Genomic DNA, 14,824 nt, shown 5'->3' with positions numbered 1-14,824 from the left:
AATTTATTTAGTTAGTTAGTTAGTTAGTTATGGCTGAGTTGGGTCTCTGATGCTGCACGCAGGCTTTCTCTAGTTGCAGTGAGTGGGGGCTACTCTTCGTTGTGGTGCGCTAGCTTCTCATTGCGGTGGCTCCCCTTGCTGCGGAGCATGGGCTCTAGGCGTACGGGCTTCAGTAGTTGTGGCTCATGGGCTCTAGAGAGCAGGTTCAGTAGTGGTGGCGCATGGGCTTAGTTGCTCCGCAGCATATGGCATCTTCCCAGACCAGGGCTTGAACCCATGTCCCCTGCATTGGCAGGCGGATTCTTAACCACTGTGCCACCAGGGAAGCCCTGCCTACCAGTTGTTAACTCTCTCTGAAGAAGTCTACACAGTGCAATCAGTATCACCTTTTAAATTAATTTCCTCCCAGGCTTAAGATGCTTAGATTTTCCCTAAAATAAAGTACAAACTCCTTAACACAGCTTAAGGGCTCTCATAATCTGGTCCCTATTTACCTCTCCAGTCTAATCTCTCTGGCACTGCCTGATCCATCCATAGTGTACTCTTTGAGTTTCTCCAAGCAACCCAAGGTTCTTAAGTGTATCTCTTGCCCTTAACAGGTCTAGTAAACTCTACCTACTCTCTTCACAAGGCTAAGTCCTATTCACTCTTTAGACTTCATCCTAAATTGAAAATGTCACTTCCAGTGGAATAAATTTTCCTGGCTTCCCTGAAACTGGGTTAATTGCCCCTTCTATGTGCTCCTGTAGCACTCTGCACTATACACATCAAGCACATAGCAAAGTGAATTATAAACCTATATGTATCCATACTCCCACATGACTGTGAAAGCCATGCCTTTTCACTCTTATTCCTCATCACCTAGCCCCATAGACTGAATAAGATAATGAAAATCCAACTGTGAAATTGCCAAAGTAACACAATGTTTACAAAGAGTTAGAACCCAATGACTCCTGGCTCAGTAGCACAATATTCTTTCCACTACACTTTGTAGCACTTAATTTCACTTTCATAAACAAGTCAACGTTAATTATATATAAAGCATGTAACCTAGACTTAAAAAGGATCTAGATATCATCTCACTATAATTAAAGTGAATCCCAGAAAGGGCTAAAGAACAAAACACTATAAAACAGCAATGTCAAAATTAGTCATTTTGATGTTCTTTAATTATATACTTTAATCTCAAGAATTAGGTTTTTAAAATTTTTAAGTTGAAAAACTTTTAGATGTTTCATTACTTCAAGGTTAACAAAGTTAGTAAAAACAGAACAAATGAATCACCAATTCACTTAAAAGCTTCCACAAAATTACCTGAAACGCTACAACAAAACACAAGAATAGTTAACTATGGTGTAAAAGTAATAAACATAATATTGAGTCATTATTATATTTATACATTATAAACCACCTGTGGGTACCAATCATGCTCAAGGCACTATGAAACATATTCACTGAACATACAAAGAGATATAAAACAGGACTCCTATTCCCAAGAACCTTAAAATAAGTTTTGGAAATCAAGACCCAACCATTACAGAATTAAACAGAAAAATTCCATGACAAATTAGTCACTTAAACTGTTAACAGTTTCAAAAGAAAAGATTCTGTGCTAAGGAGTTCCAGGAACGTAAAGAAAAATTACAATCTACTGCTTGAGCAATCAGCATAAACTCAAAATTTCTCAGCTTGGTCAGCTAAGGCTCTAAAAACAATGATATTCCAGTATCAACGAGCATACCTACTGCCCAGTTCTTGACTTCTAAATACTCTTAACCCAATGAAAGAAACCAGGACCCCCCTGAAGAAATGGCTGATCCTAGGACAGCTGCAGGGAAAGAAGATGAGTCTGGAATATCTTCTGTCCCCAAAGTAAGGAAGTGCTCCAAAAATGATAGAAACATGTCAAAACAATCAATGAGTTAAGTTGAAGGAGCTCCCACTGACCAAACCTGAGTTAATTTGGAACATCAAAATGAATACTGACAGGGGACTTCCCTGGTGGCACAGTGGTTAAGAATCTGCCTGCCAATGCAGGGAACACAGGTTCGACCCCTGGTCTGGGAAGATCCCACATGCCACGGAGCAACTAAGCCCATGCACCACAACTACTGAGCCTGCGCTCTAGAGCCCGCGAGCCACAACTACGGAAGCCTGTGCGCCTAGAGCCCGTGCTCCGCAACAAGAGAACACTGCTATGAGAAGCACGTGCACCACAATGAAGAGCAGCCCCTGTTCCGCCGCAACTACAGGAAGCCCGTGTGCAGCAACAAAGACCCAACACAGCCAAAAATAAATAAATATTTTTAAAAAATGAATACTTACAGGTGATAGAGTATAACCTACTTCATAAAAAAAGAATCTATAAACTTATATTGATATTAAATAAGCAATGAAAAGGAAAAGCTCTAATTTACAACTGAATAGAAGGCCAACTAACAAATATAGAAGGAATAATATAAAAACACCACTTTGAAACTGCTGTGTAATAACTGATTCAGGCAAGAATCATCAACAAATGCTAAAACCATTATGTGAACATTCTGGGGGAAGACAGAGTATTTACACAGTCTCAAAGGGTCTCCCCAAAGATTATTCAACAATAACAAAGGGGGCAATGAAAACTTTTACATGGAGTTTTCAAACCTTAACTAAGTGATCCAAGTAAACAACAATACTATGGGTCAACCATTATATTATATTGCCTTTTTCTATGAAGGATATATCACCACTTACGTGGTATTCCTGCATCTTACAAAACAAAGGACCTGTACTCTTCAAAACTATTCATGCCAGAGGAAAAAAAATGTTGAAGGATTGTCTCAGATTAAAGGAGAGAGGACAACTAAAATACAATAAATAACACTGAATTAGAAAAAAACACTATTAAAGGATATTATTGGCACAACTGAAGAGATTTCAACATGAACTGCATAGTAAATTATTGTATCAATATTAAATTTCTTGAATCCATCATACTGTGGTTATGTAAGAATATCTCTTGTTCTTAGACAATATTGCTGAAGCACCTGGGGTAAAGGATCATGATGTGTGAGACCTACTCTCAAATGGTTAACAATAAAAATAATTATAATAGGAAAAGGAAGAAAAAGGAGAAAAGAAAAAAAAGAAGAGGAAAAAGATCTACAGAGTGGACTCCTGCTATTACAGCACAACACATGATATGCTGAATGACATTAATATGTTTAATATGTGGTTTCCTTGTTAGCAAAGTACATTAATGCAGCATTTCCAATCTATCCCTTGTATGCATCTGTGATGTTCTGCCTCAGATGATATGCTTCTGACTTTAACTGAATAAACTTGAATCTTTGGCATACTCCAGAAAATGTAATCAAGGAGCTTCAAATTATAGATAAAATAAAATAATAATATCTGTTTCCAGAGTTTGGGGCCACTCTGCAAATACAGAGAATCATAAGGCAAACATGCTAAATATATTAACAATCGGTGAATCTAGGTGACAGGTATATGAGTTCACTGTACTAGTCTTGTAACTTCTCTCTAAGGTTTTCCCAAAGCAAAACATTAAAACAACAACAACCTTCTGCCAATACCAAAACTTTACTTTGGGAAAACCGAGCCATTTCTGAAAAACAAAATCTCAACTCACAGATTCTTTTCTCCCTTTCCCTTCATAATTCATGTGAAAATAAGCTTAACACCATTAAGAAAAAGGTTTTCAGCATCAAAATAAACATTTTGCTAAAATAGTCCCCAACTTACAAACAGGTTATGTTCCAAAAGCTCATCTGTAATTTAGGTATTTAGAATGTGGAATGCTCTTCACCATTACAAATAGCTGTTAGGTTCCTAATGCTGGCCACGAAAGCTCTCACAAAATGGAATCTCAGGAAATGCTATTATACTTAGGCTCGATAACTCTGGGATTCCTGCCTTGACCCACAATACATATATTAATATGTACAGGAAATGCACAAACTAGTATTTTATAATCTGGAAAGTACTTTTATAATTTTTAAAGTCTCATTTGGGAAAACTGGCTTGTGTTGGTCATTTCAGTTGATTAGGACAACTTCCACTCAATTCAACATTTACGGAGATTTAATATGTGGCATGACAGACTGGTTGGTACTGAGCATACAGAAAGAGCAACACAGTCTTTGACACAGGAATTCCGCCTAGCAGAAGAGAATGACATCAATTATAATACTTTAAATAGGCTATAATGGATTTTACAAATAGTGTGTGCATCAAGAGCAAGGGAGGAAAACTTTGTCTAAAAACATTAAAATCGGTTATCAAGATAACATCTGAGCTACAACTTAAAGGATAAATATGAGCAAGTGAGCATTCCAATCCCTGGCAAAAACATGAATGAAGATATAGATATATTACATTCAGATAATGGAGAAAAACCATAATTAAGTAATAACTAAACAAGATATGTACAAATTATACTAAGTGTCTTAAAGAAAATAAACAAGATGTGTGACAGAGTAACTAACGGACTGCAACATTAAACAGGATGGTCTGAGTGAGAAAGTGAGATCTGGGCCAAGTTCCAAAGAGTTTGGCCAGGCCAGCCTTATGAAAAGCATCTCAAGCAGGTAGTACAAAAAGTGCAAAAAACCCTAAAAAGGAAGTAAAACGTTTAAAGAACACTGAGAGGCACAAGTGGCTGGCATCCAGTGAATGAAGGGAAGAACAATGAGAAGGAGAAATATCATTCAGGGCCATTCAGGTCGCAGAAAAGAATACAGGCCATTCGAGAGGAATGGGAAGTCACTGGAAGATTTTAAGGAAAAATGACATGACTGAGGCTCTTAAAATGGTTCCTAGGGCTGCTGTGTGAATAAAGAACTTGTGAGGAACAGGAAAAGAAACAAGAAGCCCAGTCAGGAGGCTACTGCAGTAATTCATGCAAGAGATAATGATGCCTTGAAATAAAGAGGTGAAGGCAGTGAAGGCTAAGAGCAGTGGATTGGCTCAAGACAGATTTTGAAGGTACAATATAACGTGTGGATGGGTTGGATCTGAGATTAAAGAAAAGAATCCAAAATGATATCTTAGGTTTCTGGCTTGAGTCCTGCCATTTACTGAGATGGGGAGGGCCAGTAGAGACACCAGGGTTTGAGGGTAGGAGAGAGGAAGAAGGTTGGGGGAGAGAAATAAATAGCTATATCTTAGTCACGTGGCTAACATTATGTTTGAAATCCCAACTAGATTTCCAAGTGAATATCAAGCTCAGGAAAATTCTGGGCTAGAAAAATAAAAGTGGGAGACATCAGCATGAAAATAATAGCCTTTTCAGAGAGGAGCAAATAGCTGGCCTTAACTGGGTCATAGAAACTGAAGAGTTGTGGCTGACAATGAGCCTAGAAAGATAGGATAGAATCATACTATGAAGTGAACCGTGACTAATAATGGCAACAGCAGTAGTGGTAATGATAGTAACAGCAGGAGAAAAAATTACTGCATTTTAGGTACCAAGGACTGTGCTAAAAGCTTGACAATATATGTCTCATTCAATCGTCTCAACAACTCTACAAAGTAAATAACATTATAATCACTGTTTTATACACTGAGCCTCAAGAAGACTGAGAACTTGCCAAAGGAAAAGTGCTAGAGTGGGTATTCTAAAACTTGGGCAGTCAGATTTCAGAGGTCAACCTCTTATCTTTTAAATTACTGCCTCTTTACTGATTTTACATGCCTTCAAAGTTTCTGAATTTCTAAAATTCAGATCTGAATTTAGATCTGAATTTTAGAAATGTAATCCTAATCTCTATGTAAAAGATGGATTGCTAGGGCTGGGGATAAAAAGTGAGACAAGCAAATACAATATTAGTCAATGCAAGAGCACCTTGTTTTAATAAGCCAACAGCTACAAGTTATCTTACCAGGTTAAATGGAGAGTATCCTTTTGTTCCAAGGGTCACAAATCATACCTCAAACTAATCCAAGTCAAGCTCCACATGCATGCTGCTGGCAACAAAAATAACCTGGTGAAAAGGTCCAGCTCATGCAATATAAATTTACCACCCACTACCAAAATGTTTCTCAAAACATATAACAATGTAACTTTATTGATGGCTGAATTTAAGTCCATAAATTAAAGTTTACATTTTTGTATAAGGAAGAAAATAAAATTAGTATTGATTCAAGACAACCATAAAAAGATGTGCCTTGGCTGATAGTTATTAGAAGTCTGATCAGCTAGTGTCTGTTTTTCACCCATGTTAACAATTCCTCTGGCTTTCAGCATCAACAGGTATTAAACTGATGAAGAAGTAAATTATCTGCTGTCATACACCAATATTCAAAAATCTGGTATTCCACTTCATAAACCAGCTAATTTTCTTAACTCATATGCTTATGATTTCATCTTCAGTGATTACTAAGATGATTCAATATTAAATAAAATACTAAGTTCAGTAAATATCAATTTAGTAAATACAAAACTATTAAAATCAGTAAATAACATATATCTATATAAATAATATAGTACTTATTAAATATGTGCCAACACATATCCCGTGCCATGCATGAGACTTATTAACAAATGAGCTTATACTTTCAATTATAATAGACTGGACACAGGATCCATTTAACATAGTATACACAGATAAACCATACACAGATAAAGCACACCTAAATAAAATAATTTAGTTCCACCAAGCAAGTAAAATGAAGAATAAAAAATTAAAATTACCAACTAAAGAAAACCTATTTTTTAGATATACTTATTCCAGGTATGTTATAAAAATATTTTTGTAATTTCAAATTTTAAATATCATATCTTAAAGATAACTCCCACAGAGTTATCCCTTAACGACATGTTTCAGTGAAAAGTAGGAAAAATACTTATATTTCACTTTTTTTTTTTTTTATGTAGAGAGATCATGGAAGTTAGAATCCAACAATGATTGCAGATCAGTCAACTAAACATTTTATGTTTAATCTGACAATGAATTTAAGATGCTGGGATATTTTATCCCAAACAAATATATGAGCATTCTCCTGTATTTATACATTACATGAAATCCTTTTGGTAACAAACACTAAAGGTACAGGTATTGGGCAGAGTACCTATACAATCTACATAGGAAGGAAGGGATGTATGCAGGAAGAGATGAAAGGAGACGAGGCAATATGCATTTTTGTACATCAGGTCTCAGGGAACGTCCTAGGAACTCACACCATTATTTCATTTAATTCTAACAATTCTATGGGGCAGGTGGTGTAGTTCCTTCCCATTTCACAGAAGACGTCTCATAACTTTGTCAATGGTAGAGCTGGGATCAGAACCAAGATCTGATGACAAAGTCAAGCGGCCTTCCTTTATGAGGACTTGCGAGTCAGCACAATGTATTAGAGTATTCTATGCAGGAAGTTAACTAGAAGACAGATTTGATTTTCCATATTTACACTTCCCTTATTACTTCAAACATTGAGAGGGCACTCGCTTCTCAATTTACTAAGAACATTCAGAAATTTTCTTTCTAATCTAGAAAAAGGCAATGCTGATCGTTTTCAGTCCACAAAGCAGTATTTTCATTGCCCCATCGCTGATAAAAGAAAACTTCAGCTAGACTTTGTAACATTCATATGTACCAAGAGTATATCTTCCAAAACAAACAAAAAATAGGTGCATAGTCTGATTACAAGACAGAATATATAAAATTAGAAATGCCCAAAGAAAATCTAGGACCATCATCATTCTGTGTTACTCTAAATTCCTCCTGCCAGACTTTATAAAAGCAGCAAAGGGAGGGAAAAAAAGTGGCTTCCCAAAACCACACTGATAAGCATGCTACTTCCCAGTAACAAATTTACTTATGGCTTCCCCCTCCTAAATCGGAAAACAAATCTACTAAAAAGATTTTATTAAAATATTTCAAACTTCAAAATCACGTTCTAATAAACATTTCCACAATTACTTAACCACTCTCAGAATATACTTAAATATTTCTCTTGGTAACCAAAAAATTAATGAGTGACGACACTGCTACTGCTTGAATATTAATAAAATTAATATTAACCTGCACTGCTTTCTTAATGTAAAATACAAAGCAATAATGCAACTGCCTTGAAAAATAAAACATCACCATTCAAAACAACTCATCTTTAAAAGATTATTTCCAGTTGCATTTACAAAATAACCTTTGTCAAACATACCCATTAAGGAAACATAAAAACTCTAATAATAAAGAAGATTATTCTCAATCCCTAATTCAATATGGTGACTTTACAATTATTATTTCTGAGCCCCAAAGAGCTATTTTCCTTCTACTGAGCACTCCCCACCACTCATTCACTCATTGCCCTAAACAATTTTATTGGACTTTTTGCTAGGAAGCAATTTAAGGAGTTAACATGATTTTATCACCTTTGCTCCAGTGTGAATAAAACCAGTTTCATATATAACAACAGTGTGAATTAAATGAAAAACCTGTGTTTAGAGAGGTCACTACCATCTCACAATTGTTGACGGCTTTAGTAAATAAGTTTCAACTGGAAGCACTCTTCCAACAGAATTATTAAAGCCCGTGTCTGCAAAGTATTTAAATCACTAGTTTTAGTTCTTCAGAGTATTTTCATTTTCACACCATTATCACAACTTTTTACTACGATGCTCACTGAGAATTAGAAGTGATTCCACAATCAGTTAGTGCATCATCATATAGAACTAATCTTAATGTTTTATATCAAACATAGTGAACACATGTTATATAAAGTCTAACTAAAATTGTCTTCCACTTTAGTGAAAACACTTCTGACTTTTTTCTTAAAAGTTGCCATTCACAGGAAAAGAAATGAGTAAAGACTGAGCCTTCCAAAACTAAACCAAAAAAACAAAAAACACCCCAAACCAAGAGACATATACAAAAGCCATAATAACACAATATAGTTATTTTATGCTCGTTTCCTAAATTCACACTATTAAAATAAATGCCGTTTTTGTGTTTGCAGAAAAAATCTTTAAGCTATTTTGTTTAACTTTTCCACAGACTGTACAAGGACTGCCAAGGTAACAGATTTTAAAACTGACAACTGGAGTACTTGGCAGATGCCAAAACAACACAGCTGGATTCTTAAAGGAAAAGTGCTCTTCTGTAATGTACACCTAATTACAGCTTTAGAGAACCTTCTCTCCATACAGTAATAGATACAAGACACAATGAAAACATACTGTGCTAAAACTTGAAAATTTTCAGACAGTATTTGTTTTAAAATACACACACTGTCAACACACCACAGCAGGCCTTTCTAAAAGCACACTTACTGGAATCACAATCTCATTGTAAAATAAAATGCAGGTTAACACGGTGCTGCTAGTCTTCAATCTACACATGGTTCCCTACTGGATCATGACAGAAGGCTCACTTCTTATCTCAGTAATCAATCATCAGGTCTGAGAACATTTTTATAGTTACACTTTAAATGGGAAAAAAACAAAATACAAACAAAAAAATCCCTTGCTTTTCTAATTCAGAAATGCTCACCTTTTCCAAACTTGTTTGCACTATCTCACCTACTAATAAATCCTCATTGATCAAAGACAGATGGAATCGAACTAAAAGGCAAAGTTTCTTATCACACAAAACCTTCCCTGCGAGCCGGGATCTACTTAGATGGACGTCCTGGGTGAGGGCAGTGAGCGGTTCCCTCTGTAGCCCCTTCCCTCCCCGCGACGTCTCCCCGCACTGTCGGGCGTCCGCACCCGCAGGTGCCCCCAGCCCGGGCCACCTCCTGGCCCCAAGTACCGACCCGGCCACTGACATCCACACACACATCCACATCCACACACACACGGCCACTGACATACACAGACACATACACACACAGAGTTCCACTCCGTTAGACCAACCTTCTCCCAAACAGAAGTGGGGGAACTTCTTCGAGTCCAACAACAGCGCAAAACGCCCCCCGCACCCCCCGGTAAACCGCTTCGGGGAGACCCCGGCCTCACACTGAAAGATTAGGAAAACGGCCCTCGGGCGTTCCCCTACAGAGAGGCTCCGGGCCCCCAGGGAACTCCTTCAACTTTCAAGGAGACGACGTCCACCACCGCCCCCCAGCCCCAAACACGGCGCGCGCCCTGGGAGGCTCCTCGCGCCGAGCCTGCGCGGCCGAGCCTCCCTCCACCGGCCCGCGACACCCCTTCAGACCTCGGGCCCGCCCTCAGGGCACCCCGCCCCCACCTCCGCAGGCGCCTTGCCCCTCGCCTCCGACCCCGACGCGACCACCGCTCGCCGCCTCCCCTCACCCCACCCGCCCCGCCGCCGCGCGCCTCGACCCCTGCTCTCAACCAGCCGGACACCACACCGTCCCGCTGTCCCCGGAGCCCCGCAGGCGCCCCTCCTGGGCCGCGTCGCCCCCCTCCCCGGCGCCCCCAGCCCCCTCGCCGAGACGCCGCCCCTCAGGCCCCGCGGACTGAGCCCTGCCGCCCGCGGCCCTCACCGTCTCTCCGGCGCAGCTGGCGGGCGCACACAAGCCGCAACGGGGGCCCGCCACCAGCGCTCCGCGCCGCCCGGAGCCGCCTCCTTCAGCCCGGGACTCGTCGGGACATCAGCGCACGGATCCCCACACCGGGGCTATTTTTAGGAGACAGGCCCGGGCCAGACCGGAACTCGTTCCTGTCGGCGCGCGTGCGCACTATTTCGACGGTACTCTGTGTCCCTCCGCCAAGCTCGCCTTTTCCTTCACCTCCCTTCGCACCCTCTCTGGCTTCTCCCTTAAGGTTTCTTCATAGAGCTGATTTATCTTCTTGATGGGTCCTAGAGCACTTGGAGTGGGAAAGACAAGGGTGCGGGCAAAGAGAGTCACACTGTTTGGAAGCGAGCACTACCCCACAAGGACGTGAGGGGCGGACTATGTTTTCTTGTGGATGAGGAGACGGATCACCCGGCACAGGAAGGAGATGACGGCGGTTTGGCGCCGGGGCTACAGGCTGGAGCTCGCTTCCCTCTGAAGGACCGTGTTCTCCTGGAAGGGATACTGGTCACTTGATGAGAACCCGGGCGCCTCCTAGGGCGGGGCAGCCCGGCGGCGTCGCGCCCTGTAGCCCTGCCTCCCCCACTGCTGCCTCCCTGACCAGCCGCGGGGGCCGGGCTCAGAGCGGCTCCAGAGACGCGGCGCGTGGCAAATCGCCTCGCTTGGCCGCCGGCTCCAGCCAACCCGGGGCGCCAGGGGGCGGGGTCCCAGGGGCGGGGCCGGGGCTCGGGGCGCGAGTCCGTCAGTCGTCCGGAGTTCGGTGCCAGGCGGCGTCCTTCGGAAGGGCCCAGACACCCCCTGCCGGGCTCCTGGAGCCGCTGCCAGACCCCCGCCCTCGGGGCAAGCTTGGCGCCCCAGATCTCCGCTCGCCACGCCCGCGCCCACACCCACATTGCGGTTGGGACCGCACCAGTGCCCTCGCCTGCGCGGCCACCAGGTCACCCTCACTGAGCAAGCACAATTGGGACTCAGGCCCCTGGCGCGCCGAGGCGGCTCGGACCCCGGCCCCCAGACAGTAGGACTTAAAGGGGCCTGGAAGGCTGGAAGGCGGGCGATCCCTTTCTGGCTTTCGACCCAAGCCAAGCTCGCCACGTCCGGGGAGAGACTCAAACTACTAATCTTAACTACTAGTAATAGCTAGTTACTGATAGGCACAGCTAGTATGCTTTGAGCCCTAAACTGTGTGCTGAATAGTTTGCAATATGATAGCTCATCATCCTTACAACATCCCCATAAAGTAGCTTCAGTTTCTATTCCCATTTTACATAGGAGGAAAGGGAAGCTTGAGCGCTAAAGTGACCTTTTGAGGTTACAGCTTAAGAGGAGGGCACTGAGCACTTGAACTCCTGACCACTCTGCATACTGCCTTTTCTGAGAGCGGTTCAAAGGAAATGTTTTGGGGGGCTATTGGTTTTTGCCGAGGGAGGTCGTTAGGAGGTGAGACATTTGTAGTCTTTGCATCATGAAGGCTGCTTGCCTCTGGAGTTTCTACGGCCACGCTGCCTATCTATGCACCCAGAGGTCCCTATGCAGTGGATACAAAGCCAAATAATTATTTTCATTTGAAGATGAGAAATTCAGTCGCACAGCACTTTGAAACAAAGTGATTGGGGTGGGTGAGCAGATGCGCAGAGGCTGTGGGCAGAGGAACTGGGAAGTTACAAAGGAAGCTGGAGACTAACAGGCTTCCTCCCTCAAGGACAAGGCAATGTACTGGGGAGAACCCAACACGAAAGTGACACATAAACACCAGACACTGGAAAATTAACCTGGAATTGTGCTCAGAGCCCCACAATGTCAGCGTTCAGAGGAGCCTGCAGCAGGGAGGTTTTTTTAAAAACACGTTAGAATTTGGTGTAACTCAGCAAGTCATGTGGAAATGCACACTTTTTAATCTGCCAGAAGCTGCAAAGCCAGCTGGATTTGGCTTCTCTGCTCCAAGAAAATAGAAGAGTTGAACAGTTTTCCTTCAGAAAGGAAAAGGTGAGGTGGGAGGACCATGAGCAATGGCTCCCTTATTCCCACCTGCCCTGGAAGGAGAAGAGGAACAATGAGAATAGACTTTTCTGAAAGAGGTTTTCATACGCTCATTGCTTCACCCCATCTCCCTTCCTTGGCAGAAGCTGACCCTCTTGGGGCAGAGAAGACTCAGCTCAGACTACCCATCCCCTACCCATTCAAATGCTGTTGGTCACTCCAGAAAGCCAGGCAGAGAACTTGGCTCTGAGTCCAGCCAAAGCAGAAATGAAGAGTGTTTGCATCACCTAAGAGAGCACCTCTTTCCCCACTACCCCCTGCAAGTCAAAGCCCTTGTCTAAGAATTACAGGGAGTTGGAAGGAAGGAAGGAAGGAAGGAAAGAAGGAAGGAAGGAGGGAGGGAAGGAAGGGAGGGAGGAAGGGAGGAAAGAAGAGAGGGGAAAAAAGCAAGTTTAAGAATTTTAGAGCACAGCTATTGTAAAATCCATTAGCAAGGTATAATCACTGTTGTTTGTAATTAAAGTAACCAATTTTAGGAAATCATCATAGCCCCTATGGTCTCAAAAACATGTACCTGAAGTCCAGCAACTTGCTGCACTCAGCTGGGTCTAGACCATGCGCCACTGGCTTGGAAGGAACTTCTGAAGGGCAGCATCTGTTAGTCTTCCAACTCTTTCTGTCCTCCTTAAAGCACTTAGGTGTCCAAGTGTGTCTCAGCTGAAGGGGCTCCGTATTGTACTAGGCACTGTGATATAGAGGTAAGGAAGAGCAGCCCTTCCTTCAAAGGGGCTGGCAGGCCATGGTGGGGGACATACACCTTGAAACACAAGCCAGCCTGGTAAGCACCAAGAGATGGGTTTCCAAGGGTACTAGAAGAGCACAGAAGATGAATATCTAAGAAGGGAAGAGAATTAGGGTAGGCTTCTTAGATGAGGCAACCCCACAGTGAATCTAAAAAACCTCCAAAGAAGGATGAAAAGGGGTCCTCTCATTATGTCTTGATCTGAAGAATAAAGCCCAAGCTCCCTGGGAGGCAGAGATCCCTGACCACTGGCCAGCCTTACTCTCACCCCTTCCTGCCAGATACCTCACTGTCCGCATTCAGGAATCTTAATCACACACCAGGCTACTTCCTATGTCTGCAGGGTAAACCCCTTTCTATCCAGCAAGTCTCCACTAGGCATCTTCTCTAAGAACCCTTCTCTAATACAGTGCTTAGTTGAAGTGTATTTCTATATATATGTCTGTCTCCTTCCTTCTGGTGAATGAGCCCCTTGCAGACAAGAAATGTGATATATTCCTTACTTGATTTGCTATATCTAGCACAGTGCCTAGCGTGTGGTAGACAATAAAATGTTTGTTAAATATTTCTGAGCAGCCTTTAGGCAGAGGGACTGCTGTGTGCAAGGACCCCATGAGTGTGGCTCAAGATAAAAACCACAGCTAGAGTAGTGTGCCTGGAGCCTGGAGTCTGATCAAGCGCTGGGGAGTGGTCAGGTGTGAAAGGGTGCAGAGCCTTACCCCATCAAGCCAGGCCATTTGGATCTCTTTCTGAAAGCAAAGGGAAGCACTGACAGATTTCAAGCAGGTGAATAGCAAGATCTATTTGGCATTTTAGAAGGATCACTGAGGGCAGTAGTTGGAGGTGGGTGGGAGGGAGCAAGACTGGAGGCAGGAAAATCAGTTAGAATGCACTGATGGTATAGCCGCTGCTGGCAGAGCCCCCACCCTTCCCATCCCTGGACATCTCCGCAGACTTTCCCCACACATGCTGATGGCTTTCTGTGTCTCTGTTGAGGCTCTGGCCCCAAGAGAGGGCTCCCTTGGGTCAGGAGATAAAGACTCCAGCTTCGTCACACCTTAGGAAGACAATTCTAAGGCATGTACCCCAAAGTCTCTCAGGGGCCCCAGTGGATTGGGCCCCAGTTGTCCTCAGTGGTGATCCACTCATTAGCACAGTTTTGATGTCTGTCCTCACTTCCCAAGTCTTCCCCACTCCCCCAGAGTGCTTCCCAGAATCACTTCCCAAAGAAACCACCTGCACCAAAATCCTTGTTTTGGGGTCTGCTTTTCAGATGACCCATTTAAGACAAATTGCAACTGAGATAAGAAAGAAGGAGGACCTGAATGAAGACAGTTGCCTGATGGTAAAGAGAGGGCAGAAGCAAAACATGGAGCTAGAAGGAGAACTGACCTGCTTGCTGACCATTGAATATGGGGTCAGGGAAGGTAGAGGAGTCTCAGCTGCCTCCAGGTTTCTGGCTTAGGCTCCTGAGTAGATTATAGCAGCATCATTTAAGTGGGGAACATTGGAGGAATGTGAGGTTGAGGAAGCTGGATGAGGGGAGCACGATGAATTCCATTC

The 14,824-nt window shown here is 42.8% G+C and overlaps 1 protein-coding gene across 8 annotated transcripts in view; it reads right to left on the bottom strand.

The window, feature by feature from the left end:
* The window catches only part of MEF2A (myocyte enhancer factor 2A), a 178,506-nt gene extending 167,427 nt beyond the window's left edge, over nucleotides 1-11,079 (bottom strand). For all 8 annotated transcript variants that reach the window (XM_079907386.1, XM_079907385.1, XM_079907389.1 and 5 more), the window contains exon 1: nucleotides 10,450-11,079. The gene's annotated coding sequence lies outside the window, so the exon portion shown is untranslated. The remainder of the gene's footprint in view (nucleotides 1-10,449) is intronic.
* Between the last annotated feature and the right edge of the window lie 3,745 nt (nucleotides 11,080-14,824).

This window comes from Stenella coeruleoalba (assembly GCF_951394435.1).
Source record: "Stenella coeruleoalba genome assembly, chromosome: 2".
Classification (NCBI taxonomy): Eukaryota; Metazoa; Chordata; class Mammalia; order Artiodactyla; family Delphinidae; genus Stenella; species Stenella coeruleoalba.
The sequence above is the reverse complement of the archived record's forward strand: the minus strand, read 5'-3'. Positions and strand labels throughout refer to the sequence as shown.